General features: G+C 39.0%; 1 pseudogene; it reads right to left on the bottom strand.

The window, feature by feature from the left end:
• LOC122113625 lies at positions 1–866 on the bottom strand (annotated as a pseudogene).
• Between the last annotated feature and the right edge of the window lie 14,639 nt (positions 867–15,505).

Consider the following 15,505-nt stretch of genomic DNA (forward strand, 5'->3'; position numbering starts at 1 on the left):
TTTTGCAAATATTAGTGCATATATTTTGGTGTACATTATAAAAAATTAAGTCAGTCAGTAGATGTTTGCCATTCAAATTTTGGTTGTAAAGTATCCATGAGTTCTCCAAAAAGGAAACCCAACTTAAATTAACAACAGAAACCCCCAAAGTTTACTGGGTAAGGAAAATCTTCCATCATCATTTAGCTACACATTCACATTCTATGTATTTTCTCATGGTCAACAAACTGGTTCAAGTGATTTAAGTTATCCCACCATTTAAAGAGGAAAGTCTCTACAATAATTTAAATCATGGCGTTATCTTAATTTCACCACTGGCTGCTTTCTTCATAAGTTGTTCTAGTTCTTCCTTTGAAACCTAACAGTAGCTTTTAATGTCATTGGGATCTGGATTCAAAGTTACATTCTTCCTCAAGAACAGGATGTAATCGATTTCATGTTCACCCCAGATACCATCAGATTGTGCCTTGTAGTGAATTTGAGTTAGATAATTAATTTCTTCTGGATGAACCTCTTCTAAGGGAATTCCTAATTCAGCTTTTAGACGCCTCTGGGCTGCTCGTCTCACACCAATGGCATCATTTTCTTCAAGTTTGCCTGGATTACTTAATGGATGACTACAACAACTATTGGTAAAACAACCTGGAAAAGTAATTTTAGCATCTGATCTTTGCTGTAGCAGAAGCTTATTTTCAGAGTTAAATTCAGATGACAATTCTTCTTAGTGTCAGCCCCAATTTTCTTGTCATTTTCATCAATAAGAATACACTTTCTGCCAGGAGCTGAACCTGTTGCTCATCAAGATGGTTGGTATTTATTTCAGGCATTATCGCAAAATGTTTGCAGTGTCCTAGAACACTCAAGTCAAAGACACTCCATTATTTCTATTGAAAATTGCTTTTCCCTGGATTTTGCAACAGACCTACCAGCCAAGTATATATATATATATATTATATATATATACATATATATATATTATATATATATATATATATAATATCACAAAGTGAGAAATCACATGCACATATTCTGAGTGTAGCACTGATGTCTTTAGACATACTCTTCTTTTATGTGTTTGATGATGGGAAAATCTGGACCAAGAGAGATATCAGCTTTCCTCCTATGTAAATGTTTTAGAACTATCTACTAAGGGACAGATTTTTAAAAAAAAATATCATGTGTGTGTGTGTGTGAGAGAGAGAGAGAGAGAGAGAGAGAGAGAATGAAAGAATTTGAGAGCAAAATAGAATAAAATCCCATTGACTAGTAGCATCTGTTTCCCAGATCTTTTGGCCTGTTGGTGTCACTCTTGCAATCTCCATGGTTGTGATCAAGTCTATGTCTCCACTCCTAATCAACGAACTTGCCTCATGATGGGTCTCATTCTCACTTGTTTATTAAATTTGAGGGTATAACCAAGAGAACTCTTCTTATTTTTTAAGTCCATTCATTTCAATGAGAACTATTCAAATCTTCTCAGCAAGTATTCAGTAAATGGTGCTCATGTTTTTCCCATATAACCTTCTGTCTCTTACCCTTCACATCCACCATTCTTTGAGTCTAAGAATAATAACATTTGAAGATTTTTGTATTTTTTTCTTTTAGTCACGTAAATTTATTCTATGTAGAGAATCTACATTATTCTATATATTAACATCAAACTCCCTGTCTTCCAAATTTAGATTATAAAGATATCTGATAACACTTTAATGTTTTTCTGCAATCATGACAAAATCCTGTAGAATTTATACATCAATGAAATAACTGCCTACCTGTATTTAGGTCATTGCATACACTTGCTCTAATTCATCTTGGTGCTGGCCAAATTAAAGACTTCATTATGTTATTGATGCCATTCATTTTTCTCCTGTTAGCAGCATTTAAAGTAGATATAACACAACACTCCTTGCTCTAGTATTTTCTGGGTTTTTTCAGAGTATGATCACAGTCCCCTTGCCTATGACAGGCTGACTAGGGAGACCAGGGAAGAGCTCTCCTTATTGTGAATCTAGGTATCTGCCATGATCTGCAATGGCTATTCTTCCACATTTGAATGACACAAAGAGACAACTAAGATACCTCACTCTGTAACAAACACAGCATTCTCAACTCTAGAGTCAAATGCTTGTTCTCTTAGTAAGTAAGATGCAATCATGCATAGAAGATGAGCATTGGATATAGTAGTCCCCTCATACTCTAGGACATGTGTTCTGAGACCCTCAAGGGATACATAAAGGGCAAATACTACTATAGCCTGCACACACTGTTTTCATGCATCCGTACCTATGATAAAATTTTAATTTATAGAGATTAAAAGTAAATGATAGAATAGTTACAGCAGTATTGTAATAAGGGTTATGTAAATGTGGTCTCTCTAAATACTAAATTGTATTGTAATATCCTCTCAGATGCTGGTTAAGTGCAGGTCACTGGAAATAAAGGAAATGAAACCAAGGCGAAGAAACACACTATAGATGGTTGATTTTACATAGCACTCATGTCAGGTTATACCAATTGGCCTAGTAGCCTCTTCTCTCATAGTTTAGCATGCTCCTTTCCTAGGCAAACTAGGCCTATTTAGTAAAGGCAGTAAATAATATCAGCCTCCACCCCCTTTACCTCGAGGGGGCACTCCTTTGGGGCAGCTATAACCATGTAAAGCAGCAAGATCCCTTAGAGTGACCTTCAGGTCTGGGCAGCTGTAAGACCCTTTATATGCTACTTGGGCAACAGCCATAAATCCTAGCTGCCATGATAAAGCCCATGGTCCACATGTCCACACCTAGGTCTCTGCCTCCTAGCTCCTGTAGGTTATATAGGTCACCTCAGACAATAGCTGGCACATCTTCTCTCTTGTGAGAAGGGGTCTTGCCGGTCCCTTTGCTGGTAATAAACTGTTCTTTGTTCTTTAGTGCCTGGATGTTTGCATGGTATTCTGGCAAGTCTAATGTAGTCTAATACTAGTGATGTTTCAAGATTAAAGAATGAAACTGTACATATAAACTAAATAGGACTACTCATAAAGGACTACTCATAAAAGGACTACTCATACTCAATTGAGAAAGTTGCCTTTGGGGGGAAGTTGAAGGACTAGAAAGACAAGAATAGAAATTGCAAGACTTGGGGATCACTACTGTGTGGTCATTTATATAAGGCACATGTCTGAGGGTCCTGGTTGCCCACAGGAGGACCATGCAAAGGTCATTTGATAAGCTGGTGGACTTCATTGCTACTCCAAGCCCGGATAAGTCAGTGGGTCCAAATCATTTGGCTCTGAAGGCAAAATATTTTTAAAAAGCATGAGTTCCCACGGCCATTATCTCATGTCTGTAATCCTAGTTATTCTTGAGGATTGTGGTTTGAAGCCAGCCTGATCAGGAGACTTATTGCCAATCAACCACCAAAAATTTTTTTAAAAAATATCCAGAAGGAGAGCTGTGGCTCAGGTGGTTGAGCGTTAGTCTTGAGCAAAACAAAAACAAAAAAATTCAGGGGCAGCACCCAGGCCCTAAGTTCAAGCCCCAAAACCAACACACACACACACACACACACACACACACACACACACACACACACACACACACACACATACACACACACACAGATCTAGAAAGACATATTAAAACATAATACATATATTCTCCTCTGCTACAAAAGAAAACAAAAATATGTTAAAGTGTCCTTTTAACACTGAGCATAAAACTATTGCAAAAAGAAAAGGCATTATAATGTATACTGTTTCTTATAGCCTGATTATCATGAGGGAGAATGCATGATGGGAAATGGATGCAATAGGAGACAGGTGGTCATTTACATCTTTCTGAGGATGCTGAAGTTTTTACTCTGCAGTCATCATAAGAACCATGGTTACAGAAGTGGGGCTCTAGGGCTGGGGACAGTGCAGGAGTTACAGATAGCAGAGCAAATACAGTGACTTCACGCTGGTTGTCTATAACCCACAAGAGCTGGATTTTTGCTCCAATCCAGAAAGGGACACAGGAATCACTTTCTAGCCCAGAATATCCATTTTTTCCTGATGATCACATTTAGCCTGTTAGAAACCCAGAGCCAACCATTTACTACACTAGAGTTCCCAAATAAAATAGCCATAGGGAAGAGTCAGAATCTATATTTAACCAGGGCTATTTGGCCTGGAGATTACTGGACTGTCTATTTGCCTATTCTATTAACAATGTTTTTCCTCCAACATCACTTGGCACTTATAAAAGGATCTGAACCCTGCAATTCAATTTCTTCCCCAGTTGCTATTGTAAGTGTTGGAGGAAATAAGGGGGGAAAGAGTAGATGTTGCCCTTGGAAGCTGCAAATGCAATACTCATTCAAGTATAAGCTGAGTGGAAGGCTGATTGCTCTTCAGGAGTGTTTCCCTGGGGTAGCCTTGTTCTTTTCATTCTACAGAGAAGTAGCCCATGGCTTAGGACTTCATTTCACCTGCAGCCTGGTTAGCATAAACACGCCCTGAAAGAGGAGCTTGTATACAAACAGGGATAGCTCCATGGGAGGAATGGGGCACCTCTCATCCCATTTTTTGGTTCATAGTTAGGGTTCAGAAAGCAGACCCCACTCTTACAAAGCAATATTGTTCTCCTGAAAGATAATATGCCCTCATTCACACATTCATTTCTCAGACAGTGGTCAGCTAAACTGCCCCAAACATTTGAATCTGAAGGTAAAAATTTAAGAAAATATACTAGAAATATATGATGACTCTATATTACTCTCTATAAGGAAAACAAGAAATCTTTAAACTGTCTTTTTAATAGTAAATGCACAGTATCCTCATGTAAGCAAAGAATTATATCAAAGTTATCCTCAACTATAAGAAAAGTTGGTTTTTTTGTTTTGTTTTGTTTTGTTTTATGCTGGTCATGGGGCCTGGACTCTGGGTGTGGGCGCTGTCCCTGAGCTCTTCATCTCAAGGCTAACACTCTACCACTTGAGACAGAGAGCCACTTCCAGGTTTTTCTGCTTATGTGGTGCCGAGGAATTGAACCCAGGGCCTCATGCATGCAAGGCAAGCACTCTACTACTGAGCCACCTTCCTAGCCCCTATAAGAAAGCTTTTATTGCCCGACTATCCTAGACCTCTGAGCCCCATCATTTAGTGGATAATGGTTGGGACTTGGGATTCAGAGACACGCACCTTCCCTGGCTGGGTCCTGGGGAACCAAAAGTCTATCTGCCCATTCTTGAGGCAATGTGGGGTTAAAGGAGGATTTTTCTATACCCATGGACTTCCTCTCTGACCAGAAAATCCAGACCTATATTTTTGAAGCTACCCTTAGAGGGTTAGGATAAGCTGTACTCACTAGAGTGGGAGGATCTATGGTCTTCAATAACTTTATGCATTTACCAGGCCTTATTTTTGACCACCTGTTTACAGAGCTGACTTCTCTGCTTTGCATGTGTGATATATCATAAACAAGGTCAGTCTAATCTATGTTAGCCTTGGATGCACTTCTAATTCAAACTTCCAAATCATGAACTATTACTAAAGAGAGATAAGAAGGCTGAGATGATTAGGACCACGTGAGCAGACTAGAATATTTTCCACAAAAAAGTGGCACACTGTAAAATAACTGCATATAATACTTGATTTGATGCCCTTGTCTATTGAGAGGCTTGTTCAGAAACTTGCATGTTAATGTCTGTGTATATCAGATTGAAGTTATAACATGCATTATTTCTCACGGAATATTTTTTTTCCCTAACAGTGACTTGCAGAACAACTCTTGAGCAGACCATGCTATGGAAAACCCTGACCTGGAGTAACAATGAGCTCCGCAGAAGGCCCTGTAAGGTAGGGAGATAGGAGCTATTGATACTTCTAATTTTGAATGATGTTGTAAAATGGATTTGCGCTATCTTCACTAGTGGGAGTAATGGAATAATGATTTTCAACTAAAAAAAACTTGATCAAGTTTCAGATTCATGAATTCTTTCATTTATGTAACCCTCACAACTACTCTATGTATGTATGTATATATATATATATATATATATATATATATATTAGTTACCTTCATTTCACAGAGAAAGAAAGTGGAACTCACAAATTATTCAAAACAGTGCCCATATCTAAACTTCTTAGCTAGGCAGTGAAAGGACTGAGCTTATATTTGGAGCCAGAACCTTTAATACAGTGGATACATAGGTACAGAATCAATACAGACGGCAGGGTTTGGAGAGAAGAGAGGTTAAACTCCGTGTTCACATGAGAAAATTAATAGTAAAGAGTAGGCATCAAAGACATACACTCTGAACAAATGAGCAAAAGAAAGTCCCCTGTGTTGGCTTTGATGACACTCAGCATACAGTCCTTTTTCAAAAGGGTTAATTGGGAAATTCCTTTTTTCTTGTCAGTTGTGGCTCTTGAAGTCAGAGCCTGAGTGCTGTCCCTGAGCTATTTTATTCCAGAGTAGTGCTTTACCAGTTTGAGCCACAGATATCTGATTTAATTGGTTAAAATGGAAATAAGAGTCTCATGGACTTTTCTCTTCCTGCTGGCTTTGAACAGCCATCCTCAGATCTCAGCTTCCTGAGTAGCTAGGAGTAATTGTGAGTCACCAGCACCTAGCTCTCCAATACTTTTATAATGTACATTCAGAATAAACCACTAAAAAAATGTCACAGAAATTAAAGGCATAATCAATACAAGGCTTAATTTGAATTTTTTTATTTTCTAATTTTCTTTCCTCTCTATAAGTTTATATACAGGATCAAATTTAGGGAACCACACATGCTAGACAACTGGCCTATGACCTAACTACATTCCAAGAACAAATTTAAGTTTCTTATATTAGACTAAATTACCCTGTCAAACTACAAATTTCTTTTAATTTTGTACTATTGTTCTTTTATTTCAGTGGTTTCCACATCTATGGTTTCAACCAATAAACATGGACATTTTTTTTCTTGTCATTTGTTGTTGTTGTTTTGTGGAGCTTGAACTCAGGGTCTGGACTCTGTCCCCAAGCTTTTTTTGCTCAAGGCTAGTGCTCTACCACTTTGAGCCATAGTTCTACTTCTGGTTTTCTCCTGGTTACTTGGAGATGAGAGTCTCAGGGACTTTCCTTCTTACCTAGGCTGGCTTGGAACCTTGATCACCAGATCTCAGCCTTCTGAGTAGCTAGGATTACAAGTAGGAGCCACCACCACCTGGTCTTGTAATGATTACTTAAGCAACATTGTATAACACGCATTTGACATAATGTTTATATTGTATTAGGTATAAGTGATTCATAGTGGTTTAAAATATATAGGAGAATTGCTATATGAAACAACAGGCCATTTAATGTAAATGAGTATCATTGGATTTTGGTATTCTTAAGAATGTTGGACCCACTAGATAGATCAACTCAGCAAAAACTCAACAGAGAAACCGCAGATCTAAACAACTGCATAGATCAACTAGATTTCACAGACATCTACCAAATATTTCACCCAACAGCATCAGAATACACGTTTTTCTCAGCAGCACATGGAACATTTTCCAAAATAGACCACATTTTAGGTCACAAAGCAAACATCCAAATTCAGAAACATTGAAGTTATACCTTGCATTCTCTCAAACCACAAGGGAATAAAATTAGAAGTCAACACCAAAAGCCACCAAAGAAAGTCCTGTAACACATGGAGGCTGAACAACACACTGTTGAATTACTAGTGGGTCATGGAAGAGATTAAAAACAAAATTCAAATGTTCATGATATTCAACAAAAAAGAACACACAAATTACCAGTTCCTCTGGGACATAGCAAAGGCAGTACTCAGAGGCAAGTTTATAGCTCTGAGTTCCTACATCAAAAAATTGGTGAGATCTGAAACCAACAACTTAATGAGACATTGGAACCTCCTTGAAAAAGAGCAGCAAGATAAACCCCAATCCAGTAGATGGAAAGAAATAATTAAAATTAAATCAGAATTAAATGAATTAGAATCCAAAAAAAACATGGAAAGAATCAACAAAATAAAGAGTTGGTTCTTCGAAAAAATTGACAGACCCTTAGCAAATCTTACCAAAAAAGAAGAGAACACACCCAAATAAATAAACTCAGAGATGAGAATGGAAATATCACCACAGAAACAACCAAGATTCAGAACATTACAAGGGAATACTTCTCAAAACTTTATGCTAATAAGTTTGAGAACTTGACTTTTTCCTAGCAAATATCGACATGCCGAAACTAAACCAATATAAGTTAAACCATCTTAACAGGCCCACATCAAGCATTGAAATAGAAACAGCAATAAGAGACCTCCCATCTAAGAAAAGCCCAGGACCAGATGGTTTTACAGCAGAATTCTACAAGGCCTTCAAAGCAGAGCTCACACCAATACTCCTCAAAATCATCAATGAAATTGAAAGAGAAAGTTCACTACCGAACTCATTCTATGAAGCCTTCATAATCCTCATCCCAAAACCAGGCAGGGACTCATCAAAGAAAGAGAACTATAGACCCATTTCTTTGATGCACATTGAAGCAAAACTTCTCAACAAAATTTTGGCTAATTGACTTCAACAATTCATCCAAAAAATCATACACCACGATCAAACAGGATTCATTTCAGGGATGCAAAGCTGGTTCAATATACGCAAATCAATTAATATTATTCATCACATCAACAGGAGCAAGAATAAGAACCACATGGTTATTTCAATAGATGCATAAAAGGCATTTGACAAGATCCAACACCCGTTTATGATGAAGGTTCTGGAAAAATTAGGAATCCATGGAACATTCCTCAATACAATAAAGGGTATATATGACAAACCTACAGCCAGCATTATACTTAATGGTGAAAAACTAAAACCATTTCCTCTTAACTCAGGAACGAGACAAGGGTGTCCACTCTCTCCACTGCTCTTCAATCTAGTATTAGAATGCCTAGCTATAGCAATAAGACAATATGCAAACATAAAAAACATGCAAACATAAAAGGGACCCAAATAGGGAAAGATGATGTAAAACTCTCCCTCTTTGCAGATGACATGATTTTGTATTTAAAGAATCCCATAGACTCCACTCCCAAATTACTCAGGCTGATTCAAAACTTTGGCAAAGTAGCAGGGTATAAAATTAACCCTCAAAAATCAATGGCTTTTCTGTATGCCAACAATGAGAAAAGCATGGCTGAAATTAGGAAAGCAACTCCATTCATAATAGCCCCACAAAAAATAAAATACCTAGGAATTAACTTAACCAAAGAAGTGAAGGACCTTTATGATGAAAACTTTAAAAACCTGAAAAAGGAAATCAAAACAGAACTTAGAAAGTGGCAAAACCTCCCATGCTCCTGGATTGGAAGTATCAACATTGTGAAAATGGCAATACTTCCCAAGGCTGTCTACAAATTCAATGAAATACCTATCAATATTCCAACATCATTCTTCAAGGGAATGCAAGAGGCAATCCAAAAATTCATATGGAACAATAAAAGACCCCGAATAGCAAAAAGGATCCTTAACAAAAAGAATGGTGCTGGAGGAATATCAATACCAAATTTCAATCTCTACTGTAAAGCCATAGTAATCAAAACAGCTTGGTACTCGCACAAGAACAGACCCCAGGACCAATAGAATATAATTGAAAACCCAGAAATGAACCTAAAGACATATAGCCATCTAATCTTCGATAAGGAAGCTAAAAAATAGAATGGAAGAAAGCCTCTTCAGTAAATGGTGCTGGCAAAATTCGTTAATCACTTGTAGAAAACTAAAGCTAGATCCTTCTGCACCAGAATCAACTACAAATGGATCAAAGACCTCGGAGTCAAAGCAGACTCTCTGAAAACATTACAGGATGGAATAGGAGAAACCCTAGGTCTCCTTGGCTCAGGCCGAAATTTTCTTAATAGAGACCCAGAAACACACAAATCAAAGAAAGGTTGGACAAATGGGATTGCATGAAGTTGCAGAGCTTCTGCATGGCAAAGGACATAGCTAGCAAAATCAATAGAAAGCCCACGGAATGGGATATCTTCACAAGCCATACAACGGACAAGGGTCTCATATCTAAATTATACCTGGAAGTCAAAACACTAAATCCCCCAACAAGAAATCCTCAAAGAAACAACTGCCCAATAAATAAGTGGGCTAAAGACTTAAAGAGAAACTTCTCTGAAGAAGAAAGAAGGATGGCCAATAGACACATGAAGAAATGCTCAACCTCTCTAGCCATAAAAGAAATGCAAATCAAAATAACATTGAGATGTTAGAATGACTATAATCAAGAACTCTAATAACAACAGATACTGGAGGGGATGTGGACAGAAGGGAACCTTACTGCATTGTTGGTGGGAGTGTAAACTTGTTCAACCACTTTGGAAAGTAGAATGGAGGTTCCTCAAAGACTCCACATAGAGCTCCCCTATGACCCAGCAATCCCACTTTTGGGCACTTACCCAAATGATCACAAACAAGACCATACTAAGGCTACCAGCACAACTATGTTTATTGCAGCATTATTTACCATAGCTAAGATATGGAACCAAACCAGATGCCCCTTAGTAAATGAATGGATCAAGAAAATGTGGTATATATACACAATGGAATTCTATGCCTCCATCAGAAAGAATGACATTGCCCCATTTGTTAGGAAATGGAAAGAGTTGGAAAAATATTATATTAAATGGAGTAAGCCAGGCCCAAAGAAACATAGGTCCCATGGTTTCCCTTATTTGCAATAACTAGTATGTATCTGAGACAAGCAGAAAAGGTCAGATAAGTTGAGGTTAGGTGAAATGAACCCCAAGGTAAGTTTCAAATGTTTTTTTTTCTTGGGATTGTTTCTAACATATTTATAAGATGATTTCTATGTTGATTTGTGTGTGTCTCCCCCACGGTATAACCCCTGCTTTCATTGTGTTTGAAGTTGGTATAATTTGTGGAGGGGTAGGGCAAAAACAAATCATTTAAATAGGGATACGGGCAGACCCATTGCATCAATGAGATGTACAAGTCATTATGTCGATATAGGATATAACAGGGGGGGTGGGGGGGGGGAGGGCGGGCAGGTGGAGATGGATAGGGGAAACAAAAGAGGAGACAACAATGCTTGGTAAGAAATGTACTCATTACCTTGCCCATATAATTGTAACCCCTCTGTAGGATATTTTCACAATAAAAAAAGAATGTTGGAGCTGGGTTCTGGTGGCTCATACCTGTAATCCTAGCTACTCAGGTGTCTGAGATCTGAGGATTGTGGTTCAAAGCCAGCCCAGGAAAAGTCCATGAGACTCTTATCTCCAACAAACCACAGAATCTCCAGAAAACAAATCTCCAGAAAACCAGAAGTGGCTCTGGAATTCAATCAACAGAGCGCTAGCCATGAGTAAAAGAGCTCAGGGACAGTGCCCAGGCCCTGAGTTCAAGCCCCAGGACCAAAAAAATAAAGAATATTGGTCCTCTGTAGATAGTGAAGGATTTTATCTTGTTGTAGATGGACTTAAATACCTGTGTCAAGCTCTGGATTATGGATCACAGGGATGTTCATGTGACCCAACTGGTTCCAGGAACATGATCATTAGGAATGCTGACAAAACTCTGTCTCTGTCTCTCTGTCTCTGTCTCTCTATCTCTCTCTTTATGTGTCTGTCTGTCTGTCTCTCTCTCTCTCTCTCTTATTTTCTTTCTTGGACCAGAAGAGATCTGGTATGAGGATGAGGGAGCATCAAGGAAAAGGAATAAGAAAAACATGAACAAGAAGCCGCATCTCCTCTATGCTATTGAGAAATCTAGGCAAGTATAAATAGAATTCAGCTGCTTTTCTAACAGGTGAATGTCCTTTGTGATGCTGTAGTTAATTTTTATACTTTCCCCATGAACACTCATTGGCTTTTGTTGGCCAATTATCTTTCTAAAATATAGATCTGGGTATGGTGTTTTATCTGGTTATAAAAACCTGGGCTTTCAACTATTCTCTGCTTCTATGGTCAGTGTGTACTGGTCAAGTTTGTTGTTTATTGTGCCCCTCCTGGGGCTTGAACTCAAGACCTTGTCACCATTTGAGAGCATCTTTTGCCTAAGGCTAGCATTTTACCCCTTGAGCCACAGCTCCACGTCTGGCTTTTTTGGTAGTTTAGAGGAGATACATTCAACTTCTTTCAGGATGAGTATGTGCACATATTTGAACAATGAAAATATTCTATACAAGTCCATAGTGTGTCCTCCAAAATATGTGACCCCAATAGCACTTCTATTAGGACTCCTATTTGGATCATCAGATGCAGATGACATGAAAGAGGTCTACCCTAGCTCCACAAAGCCCATGCAGATTCAAGGATGGCAACTTTATTTTGATAGGCCAACTTGTAAACGTTAAAGGCAGATCTTGTGTGTTGTCCTTGAGTATGGACGGGAGGCATCAGAGTCACCTTCCCTAAAGAGAGGAATTCATGCCAATTAATTTTCTTTAAATGTTCAGTGCTCAGAGAACTTTATATATAGCATACTTCAACCCCTATGAGATCATTAAGCCCTTGGTATCTTCAACCTTGAACAAGGGCTGACAGGAATCATACTAGTAAAGGGAATAATGAGGTGTTGGGACAAGATTTTGTGACACTGGTCGTTTTTCCTCTCTTCATGATTTTCTTTGTCACTCTAAGATACATTTCTCACAGTTGCCTTTATTTTAACTAGTGTGGCATTCCGACCTTCAACAGCTTGAATTTTCCAAGCATAGTAAGGAAATATTCAGAGGGAGAAAACCACTTTTCTTGGTTCATTGGTAGTTGAGAGATCTCCATGGCAAATCAAACACTGCTCCTAAAAATGTGCCCCAAATGATTCTTCAGAAGGACTCTTCCCTTCTTATATTCCATACCACCCCCAGCAATGCCATCAAACACTCCCATGGCAGGGGCATTACTTATGTGGAATTACTGCCAACTCTCATAAAGAAATGAGTAACCGCGTGTGTTCTGGAAAATTTATACACCTTCAGTCCTCTGCACAGAAAAATATTTCTCTACTGCTTATACACTGGGAACCAATCAATGCAAAAGAAATTTGGTGGGATGCCATGCACTTGACAAAATGTTAAGCTAGGAGGTAGAAGATCCACCTTCTCCAACTTCACTGTGTAGGGAAAGGGATTTGAGAGGAGGGCCATCTACCCAATCGGAGCTTCAACAGAGTTATCATCTTATAGAGACAATAGGGGCAATCAATCAGGAAGAGCTAACTTAATTTTCTTGTTCCCTAGAAACTAGCCCAAACCCATACACACAAAGCAGTATGCAGAAGACAGGACTGCTGTTAGGACATTTATTGGAGATAAGAAGAAGGCAATGTATTGAAAGTTTATTGGGGGGAAGGAATGAATTATTTTGAGGGAGGAAAAGTCTCCCTTTCAACAGAAACACTCCCAACACACTGCTATTAGGAATTAGGGGCAGCCAGAAGCACCTGATGTTTGCAGATGATTCTACTATGGAGCACTGGCTCCGTGTGCGCAGGGGCTGTGGGATGCTTGTAGTCAGCAAACAGTACACTATTTGTTAGGTCTCCCTGCCAGGCTGTGCCCTGCTTGTTTTTCTCAAGGTAATTCTGTCCAGGACAAGCAGCTTCATTTGTGGGACTTGACACATGTCACTTTAGAGCAGGAAGCTTTGCTGTTGAGGTGGTTGCCCTGGATACAATTGGGCTGGGTCTGCCGTTCTGCCTTCTCCACATAGAACTCCCCTATGACCCAGCAATCCTACTTTTGGGCATTTATCCAAATGTTTACAAACAAGACCACACTAAAGCTACCAGCCCGACTATGTTTATTGCAGCACTATTTACTATAGCTAAGATGTGGAACCAACCCAGATGCCCCTCAGTAGATGAATGGATCAAGAAAATGTGGTATATATACACAATGGAATTCTATGCCTCCATCAGAAAGAATGACATTGCCCCATTTGTGAGGAAATGGAAAGACTTGGAAAAAATTATATTAAGTGAAGTAAGCCAGGCCCAAAGAAACATAGGTCTCATGGTCTCCCTTATTTGCAGTATTTAGTATATGTCTGAGTCAAGCAGAAAAGGTCAGATAAGGTGATGTTAGGGAAATGAACGCTAAGATATGTATTCAAATTTTTTTCTTTAATGTGATTGTTTCTAACACATTTATAAGATTATTTCTTTGTTGCTTTGCATGTCCCTCCCCGATAGTATAACCACTGCTTTCATTGTATTTCGTGTCGGTATAATTTGTGGAGGGGAAGGGGAAAAACAAATCGTTTAAATAGGGATACAGGTAGACCCATTGCAACAATGATATGTACAAGTCTTTATGTCCAAAATGAACTTTACAACTTTGGGGGGGCGGGGGAGGGAAGCAGGAAAGATTGGGTGGGGGGGGGCAAGGGGAGGATGGGAAGGGATGGGAAGGGGAAACAAAGGAGGAGGCTACAATGCTTGATAAGAAATGTACTCATTATCTTGCCCATGTAATTGTAACCCCTCTGTACAGTATTTTCACAATAAAAAAAATACATTTAAAAAAAAGAATAGGGAAAAAAAAGGCCATCTGCAGTCCTTCATTCTATGAAGGTTCTCAATGTACTCGTGGTTGGTGTAAGAGAGTGATTGTCTCTGAAACTCCTGTCCTTTCTTGCTGACAGGTGAGGTGGCAGGAACAGGACAGTCTAGAATGGGGCTGAATTTGTTGTTTCCATTCTTTTGTTGCTATTAGCAAAATAATTTTGTCTAAAGGGCTGGGTGATGGTAAGTTTAGTATCCACACTAGAAATGGTGGAGGGTGATGGAGAGGAAAGTTTAAAGCTGACATAGACCTGGGATAGACTTACCTTTATACCCAGCAGCACTGGGACCTGCCCTGCAGGATCCAGGAGTCTCTGTCACTTTTAAGTCCCAAGATAGAAATTCCCCAGAGCTAGATTCCTGGAACTTCTGGGAAAGGCTATGCATTGTCTTCTTTTGAAAAAATTTAGCTCTGCATGCCACAATATTTGACTTGCTGGAATCATGGAAGGAAATACCATGGGGTGTGTTCAAACTGTTGTGCTTCCTTGTCAATGATGCCAAATCTCTCTGCTTCATTTGGCTAGGAGATTTTTCATACAATAACAAGTGCATGTTGTTGGATTGGCATACACAGTGCCAGGGATTTGACCTTGACTGATTTCCAAAATTTCTTGCTCCAATGTACTTCCAGGGCATCCTTGAGTTGTTTCTGACACTGAGATACACTTCTTGCATGTGAGTCAGAATGATACCCTGAACCAGTATGTGGAACCTCCTGAGTCATTGGACAGATGGTCTTTGGACTGTGTCCCTGTTCCTTCCCTACTTCCTCCTCTAGCAGACATATCTCTGTGCTCTTCTCATTAAAGCTTTCAAGTCAGCTTGAGTCAAAGTTTGGATGTTTGCTCTTCTGATGTTTAAAGGAGGAAATCCATGAGAGCCCCTCACTGCTCTTAGACTCAGAGCTCTGGGGAATTTCTATCTTAGGACTTATAAGTGGCAATGACT

The sequence above is a fragment of the Dipodomys spectabilis genome, unplaced genomic scaffold (genome assembly GCF_019054845.1).
Source record: "Dipodomys spectabilis isolate Male_0828 unplaced genomic scaffold, ASM1905484v1 ptg000098l, whole genome shotgun sequence".
Lineage (NCBI taxonomy): Eukaryota > Metazoa > Chordata > Mammalia > Rodentia > Heteromyidae > Dipodomys > Dipodomys spectabilis.